Below are 8,912 nucleotides of genomic sequence, written 5' to 3' on the forward strand. Positions count from 1 at the left end.
AAGGTGTTTAAAAAATCAAACGTGATTGTTTCGTAGCATATGTGTGGGATTTATTTCACTTTTTCACATTAGAGGAAACGAGTTTGAGTCTCAAAAAAAAATCTGTGTGCCTTTATGGTGCAAAAACTTCAACCCAGACTTAATGATAATTACCCCTATATACATTTCTGGAGAGCGCCAAATAAGTCCTAGGAGGTAAAAATAAACCAGTTTTTGCTAATCCACCAAAAGTTGCTGTGTACGCTTTTTGAGATTTCAAATTTCTCTCACAAGTGACATTTGCACCTGCTGTTCTTACATAAATCCACCAGAGGCTCCTGACTGATCACTTGACCGATATCCCCCACCCACTCCCTTCCCTAAACCCAACCAATAGTGTTTTCAAAAGCACAAATGACCCGATCACCCCTTCCCTAAACCCAAGCTATAGTGTTTTTTAGAATCACAGATTGACCCAATCACCCCCTTCCCTAAACCCAACCGATTGTGATTTCAGAAGTACCAATTGACCCGATCACCCCCGTCTCTAAACCCAACCGATTGTGTTTTCAGAATCACCAATTGACCCGATCACCCACGTCCCTAAACCCAACAGATAGTGTTTTTAAAAACACAGATTACCAGATCACCCCGGTCCCTAAACCCAACCGATAGTGTTTTCAAAACACAGATTAACCAAATTACCCCCTTCCCTATACCCAACAGAAATTGTTTTCAAAAACACAGATTAACCAGATCACCCCCTTCCCTAAACCCAACTGATAGTGTTTTCAAAAACACAGATTAACCAGATTACCCTCTTCCCTAAACCCAACAGATAGTGTTTTCAAAAACACAGATTAACCAGATCACCCCTTTCCCTAAACCCAACCAACAGTGTTTTCAAAAACACAGATTAACCAGATTACCCTCTTCCCTAAACCCAACAGAAAGTGTTTTCAAAAACACAGATTAACCAGATCACCCCTTTCCCTAAACCCAACCGATAGTGTTTTCAAAAACACAGATTAACCAGATTACCCTCTTCCCTAAACCCAACAGAAAGTGTTTTCAAAAACACAGATTAACCAGATTACCCCTTTCCCTAAACCCAACCGATAGTGTTTTCAAAAACACAGATTAACCAGATTACCCTGTTCCCTAAACCCAACAGAAAGTGTTTTCAAAAACACAGATTAACCAGATCACCCCCTTCCCTAAACCCAACAGAAAGTGTTTTCAAAAACACAGATTAACCAGATCACCCCTTTCCCTAAACCCATACGATAGTGTTTTCAAAAACACAGATTAACCAGATTACCCTCTTCCCTAAACCCAACAGAAAGTGTTTTCAAAAGCACAGATTAACCAGATCACCCCCTTCCCTAAACCCAACCAACAGTGTTTTCAAAAGCACAGATTAACCAGATCACCCCCTTCCCTAAATCCAACCAACAGTGTTTTCAAAAGCAATCCAGAAAAAGACAAGTACGCGCGGCAGCTTGATTTTTTTCTCTCTACATTTTTAGAGCTTACCTTGTTCTCACTCTGTTTATTTTATGTTTTACCTGCTTTTTGGAACTGTTCTTCGCCTGACTCAAACCCTGTCGATGTGGTCAACTCTTCTTTGCACCTCAAGTTTGCAGATGTACGCGGCAAGCTACTGAACAAACTGGTAACAATGGAAAAGGTCGTCCACACAGAGGTAAGCAGTCGGCTGACAGCGCAAAAATAAACCGAAGCCATCGTTGGCGTCAAACTACCCCGTATCGTTCACTTGAAAGACGGAATGGAGCCATATGTAGTTCTGGCCACATAATTCGCTATCTCCAGAAAAGTATACAGGGGTACGTTTTCACAATAAACCTGTGTTGCAAACCATCCAAAGAAAATACATAAGCATAATAAAATTAAAGGGTTAGTTTAACAAAAAAAATAAAATTCTCTGTTCTGTAATTTAATTAAGCTAAAATAATACTTTTTGTGGGCAAAGTGAAGATCATTTTTCCAATGTGTAATAAATTAAAAGATAATTACAATTCATATTATGCTTATGTAAATAAATAATCATTTTTAAATATGTCAGCGATTGGCAGTTAAAGGTGTCCAAACTGTAAATTAATAATATTAACATTAATAATAATGGTTAAAAGAGATGTCTTTGAGACATTTTTAAGAAACATTACTTTAAGTATTTCTTTAAGTAAGCATTACTACAGCGTTGGTTTGTGTGAGAGAGAAGGGAGTGTGTAGTGTGTACTTGTTTTTTGTATCCTGATGGGGACTTAAACCTGAATGCGCACAAACTTATGGGGACTTGTGTCACTATGAGCAGGGGCGCGGCTGGGCGGGGGAAAGTTAGGATGATTCTAAGGGCCCATGCCGTTTTGGAGCCCCCAGAGACACTACTAGGGGTCTGCCAGAACCATCATGCTCTTCACTTTTTGCGACACCCCCGAAATGTTGTCAAAGGGACAGTCCTGTCCAGCAGCACCCCTGATTATGAGAACAAAACTAGAGGTTCCCATCAGGAAACATGTTTATAAATCACACAGAGTAAAGTAATTAGAAAATGTACAAATGCAGATTGTTTCATATGAGAGTAGAGTTGGGGTTGAGGAACAGTGCATTTGTGTGTGTGTGCTGGAGAGATGTTTTGCCGGAAGTGTGTTTGAGCTGTGTCTGCGTTCTATCACAGGAAGTGAGATGGACATCAGCCGTTAATAAGCAAACACAGGGGGAACAGGAGGAAATTGTCCATTAAGAGACCAAAGCAGAAAAAACAAGGGAGAGAAGTGAGTGAGTTCCGAGCACATCATCTCAGCACAGCGTCTTCACAAACAACACACTGGCAGTTCATTGGATAATCACCACAGGCTTTCACACAAATACTCACTTTCTTTAATGAATTCAGGAGCCTCTCACAGCAAGAAGGTTGCTAGTTAGAATTCTGGCTGGGTCAGTTGGCATATCTGTGTAGAGTTTGCATGTTCTCCCCGTTTGCATGAGTTTCCTCTGGGTGCTCCGGTTTCCCCCACAGTCCAAAGACATGCGGTATAGGTGAATTGAATAAACTAAATGGGTCGTAGAGTGTGTATGGGTGTTTTCCAATACTGGGTTGCAGCTGGAAGGGCATTCGCTGTGTCAAACAAATGCTGGAATAGTTGGCGGTTCATTCCTCTGTGGTGAATCCTGATAAAAATAGAGACTAAGCCGAAGAAAAATGAGTGACTGAATAAACATCCCGTACTGAAAGTATAAGAGTGTTTGTCACTTTAAAAATACTGAAAGGTTTCTAGACAAGGGCAACTGACCCTATTAACACCAATGAATATTGTTGTGTTGAAGGAACTGTCATGCCACTAAACTAGTTGAGTTTATATGTGGATGAGTATATATTGTAGCCGGAAGAAGTGAAAACTGCAGACACAGGACGCAGTTGAACAAACCCCGGAGGGAATTTATTGACAGCGAAAGTGAAAATAAGCATGCCCTAAGGCAGGGGTGTCAAACTCAATTCCTGGAGGGCCGAAGCCCTGCACAGCTTAGTTCCAACCCTGCTCCAACACACTTACCTGTAGGTTTAAAACAAGCCTGAAGGACTCAATTAGTTTGATCAGGTGTGTTTAATAAGGGTTGGAACAAAACTGTGCAGAGCTGCGGCCCTTTAGGAACTGAGTTTGACACCTGTGCCCTAAGGTAAATAGTCGTGCCTGTGTCTTCAGGATGCATCGTAGAATCAAAAGTAATGAAGTGTGAGTAAAAAAATAGGTGGTGAGTGATACGCCGATCACCTTCCAGCTTTCTCTTTTTGTCCATAATTTCTGTTTAGAGAGGGAGAGAGTATGCATTAGTCTCTTGTATGGAGAGAAGCTTCTCACCCCCTGTTGTTGTTGCTGCTGTTTTCTAGAGCTGAGAGTGAACGGGCGATCGGTGTAATTGCTCCAGGTGATGTGCATGGGCGCTTCCCAGGATGACACTTTCCTTTGGGTGAACCGCCGCAATATATACAGTAGTAGCAATATCACACAAGTAGCAATGTGATATGGCTGTATATTGGCGGGAGGCGTGCGTTGGTGCCTTAGTGTCCCACCAGTGACAATAAACAGCCATATCACACTGCTATGAGTGTGATATTGTGTTTATACAACAGTATGACGGTATAATTGTGTGTATAAAAAGAAAATCAAACACGGAGAGTCTAAAAACCCTGTTGTATGAGGAACTACTTTCTTCTGCCCTTGCCATTCTACCGTTATTAAATGACAACGTCACTTTAGAGCTAGTATTTGAATGACTCTCTAGTGTAATGTCTAAAACGATGATTAAAAAAAGGAGATTTTACTGACATTATAAGGCTGAACGACATGAAATGCCATCAGTCTACAGAGATTTCCGATCCTTGCGATAAGGAAAAACACTAAACACATGCGGGCATTTCTTCTTTCTTTTTACTGAACTAGTCTGCAGTAACAAAAACAGGAGACTCATTAAAAACAAACAGATGGCCAACCAAAAAGTAACTCAGGGTTATACAAAGAGTGACCAACACAAAATACATACATTTCAGATATGTAAGTCTCATCTCACACTCAATACACTACAAGCACTATGGTATAATTGCAACACTACAACATACAAAAGAGAGAGATCGACTTAGAATGTCACTTACCAGTTTAATAATGATTTGATCAGCTGTAGTTTAAAAAAAACGCCAACCTTTTCTTCTCTAAGGGGTTATTATGCAGTCTCTGTCACCATCTTGTGGATGGATAACATCAACCATCTTTTCCTGATGGATATCGACACACTGTTTCTTAGTATCTGTATCACTGTATCTAATAGGCACTATCCTTATAAATAAACTTGCAATCTATATAACTACATCATCGCCTAAAAAAGCCCCAAAAGTAAATTGTTGTCCAACAGCTGCAATATTTGTCAAACTGTAGAAGGTTTATTGATCTGTTGTCCCTCTATGTAGGCGGAGTAATACTGAAGGGTGAGGAGGCTGTATGAGTGCTGATATTGCAGAATATTGCACGGCTTTCAGATTCGAAAACCAGATAGAACTCTAAGGGCCCTGTCATACACCTGGCGCAAGGCGCGACGCAATTGTTTTCTAGTTTCAGCTTGGCGCAAGAGTCGTTTTGACGTTTTGTGCCACGCTGTTTAAATAGTAAATGCGTTTGTGCTCATATGTGCTCCCATAGGTGTTCTGGTCTAAAAAGGAGGCGTGTTGAGGCGCGTTGCTATTTTAAGTAAACTGTAATAGATCTATATTACTATAATTAGATCTATATAGTTCTATAGACCAGAACAAAGCGAAGATTGCGTTAGTTGTGTGCCTTCCCTACGCATTGCTTAATACAGACAGGATGTACAGCAAACTGCAAATATCTTTACAAATGAAAAAGAATTAAAACGTTAGGGATATTGTCACCGACTCGGTCCCAGTCATTCCCCTCGCTGGCCAGCAGAGGCCGCCATCTCAGGACTTCTAACATTACATCATCCATCCACGTTGATTGTGCTCACACCTGTTCTGAATCAAACTAACGACCCACGTACCCTTTATAAGCCAGCTCCAAATGCTCAGTCAGTGCGAAGTCTTGTTTAGCCCCGGCCAGCATTTCTGAGCGTTATTCCTGCCTGATTCCTCGTGTATTACTCCAGCCTGTTTCTGACTCTGCTTCGCCTTCTGCCTGCCCACGACCCACGCCTGATATACGGACTCTAATATTCGCTGCCTGCCCACGACCCACGCCTGATACACGGACTCTGATACTTGCAGCCTGCCCTCGACCCATGCCTGGTAGAACTCTCTATGTCTGTTCATCGCCAGTCTTTATCCATCATAGACTGTTGCTGTTGTGTGTTTGCACGTTAGTGCATATTGCGTGTGAATGAGAGCTTGATATATAAATACTGCATAATGAATCCCTCCGTGTCAGTCTCCTCGTTACAGATATATGGGATATAGTAAGGATACATAGCCTATAGGATAAAAATATAAAGAATTAAATTATTACAAAACATTATTTTCTAGCCTACTTAAATATAAAAATCATACTTTCATGCTTTCATCTCTGGGGCTTTTTCAGTTTATTCATAACAATTTGCTTTTGTATAATATTATTATTAGCAGAATTATTTATTATATGCATATTCATTCATTCATTTTCTTGTCGGCTTAGTCCCTTTATTAATCTGCGGTCACCACAGCGGAATGAACCACCAACTTATCCAGCACATTTTTATGCAGCGGATGCCCTTCCAGCCACAACCCATCTCTGGGAAACATCCACACTCATACACTACAGACAATTTAGCCTAGCCAATTCACCTGTACCACATGTCTTTGGATTATGGGGGGAACTGGAGCACCCGGAGGAAACCCACGCGAACGCAGGGAGAACATGCAAACTCCACACAGAAACGCCAACTGACCCAGCCGTGGCTCGAAACTGCGACCCAGCAACCTTCTTGCTGTGAAGCAACAGCACTACCTACTGTGCCACTGCGTCGCCTTTATATGTATGCATATTTATATTTGTTTTATTAAAAAAAAGCTCAGATTTACCCACCTATTTCATTTTATTTTGGTAGAAATGGGCTCTGAAATAGGCTTGGTTATCAGGAAAATTGTATGAGAAAAATCAGATTTTTGAGCCAATCAATCCAGAGCATGTTCCCCTGGAGTTATGGATTAAGTATGACTTTATTAATTGTCATAATTTGAACGTATCTCATAACTATTACTTAGTATCCCACTATGTGGATATTTTATTTTAGAATTTTATCAAATCATTATTTTATTTTATTTTTTTATTTAAATTTTTATTTAATTTAATTTAATTTTATAAATCACCTCTTAAAATGCTCGGTTATCAGTAAAGTCATATGAGAAAAAGCTGATATTTAACCAGATCAATAATGAGCATGATCTCCAGGGCACGGTTTTTCAAAAGTAATCCACTAGGATTTTGGATAAGGGATTGGATCAAATCTTGAAAATGGGTTTTTCAAAAGAAAAAACAGATTACATAATCGGATTAGATCACGTAATCCAATCTTTGTTTTGATCCGGATCAAACCTTTAGTTTGGGTTTTTCGGACCTTTTTTGTAGGATCTGGATCACTTTGATCCAAAAAACATGGATTAAACGGATCCCATCAGAAGGGTGGATTTAGCGTGGATTTCATGCCTAAAATGTCATGAAAACCTAAAAACTTTATTAAACAATACTATTTTTGGATCATGCAGTATCTTACGAGATATACTATTTATTCATAAGGTTTTAATTTTATTTGTTCATCTGTCAGGCTATAGTGATTATTGGCTTTAACGTATTTAGCCTTTCTGTATAGGCCTCCAGCAAAGTAGAAAGAGTTTGGCCTCATAAAATAACCACCCAAACAGCTGTCAAAACTGACCAAAAACAATACATTTTATTCCGTCACTAATTGATATATATATATATATATATATATATATATATATATATATATATATATATATATATATATATATATATATATATATATATATATATATATATGTATTCATCACAATGGAAAATATTTTTCTTATTAGAATATTTATTAATGATGATAGCAATGATTACAGAATAAACAAAAATTGCAAGAAATGGCAATGACTGATTTTTGAAATCTTTTTCAACAATTGCAAAAAGAGACTGAAAGGGCAGAAGCACAGCTTCGTCTGGCAGAGAAACAACTGACTCTAACCAAACTGCAGCAAACCAAGGCCAGACTTGAGATCCCCCTCCTAAAGGATACGCTTCACATCAGATGAGGAAGTCTGAGATTATTGTGGAGTTTTTGACATTAAGTATTTTTTAAATTTACATCTATATTTGAAACTTATTATAAATATCCTCAATGTACAGTGTTTGTGTTGTAGGTCTCAGATGAGCGGACTGCTGGAAAAGGATGGGGTGGGCTTTTTCTTGTTTTTCTTATTTATTATTATTATTAATTTAATATTTATTACATTTTCTTAGTTTTCATAAAAAAATAAATAAATTATATTGACCCCACGCTGGCTATTCTACTTGTCGCTCTTTACATATCTATAGTTCTACATTGTGATTTCCTATCCTATTTGAGCACTGGTAATCCAGATTTAGTGATCCTGAAAAGTTCCTATCCAGATCAGATTGATCCAATCCAATGTTGCTTTGAAAAACTGGCTCAAAAAGTAAGCTGGATTACCTGATCACAGATCGCAAAAACAGAATTAATAAATCTGGATCAATTTAATCCAGATTAAACCTTTTGAAAAACCGGGCCCTGGTGTTATGGATCAAGTAGGACTTTAATAATTGTCACAAGTTTGACTTTTTTCACTATTGCTTAATATCTCTTTAGTATCTTACTCTGTATCTAATTTTATTTATTTAATTTATTATTATTATTATTATTATTATTATTATTTTATTAATTTAATTTAATTTAATTTAATTTAATTAATTTTTTTATTTTATTTTATTTTATTAATTTCATTTCATTTAATTTATTTTCTTTAATATTTCTTTTAATTTATTATTTTTTTTACATTTTTGATTCATTTGATTTATATATTTAAGTTATTTTTTATTATTAATTTAATTAAAAAAATTTTTTGTAATTTTATTTTTATTTATTTTTATTTTTTTATTTTATTGCCTCCCAAAGTCCTCGGTTACCAGGAAAACCATGTAAGAAAGCTGATTAGTCCAGAGCATGTTCCCCTGGTGTTATGGATTTCCTGCACAGGTTATGGATCTGCACTGTATTCTCTATGACACAAAGCATGGAAATGTTTGTGTGTGTTGGCGTGCGTCAGCAGGTCTTCATCCACACACACTTTCTCCTTGGTCTCCTGAAGAGTGGCGTCCTCATCAGAGATGCCAGCGCACCTCCTGTTT

Source organism: Danio rerio, chromosome 7 (genome assembly GCF_052040795.2).
Source record: "Danio rerio strain M-AB ecotype USA chromosome 7, GRCz13ab, whole genome shotgun sequence".
Classification (NCBI taxonomy): Eukaryota; Metazoa; Chordata; class Actinopteri; order Cypriniformes; family Danionidae; genus Danio; species Danio rerio.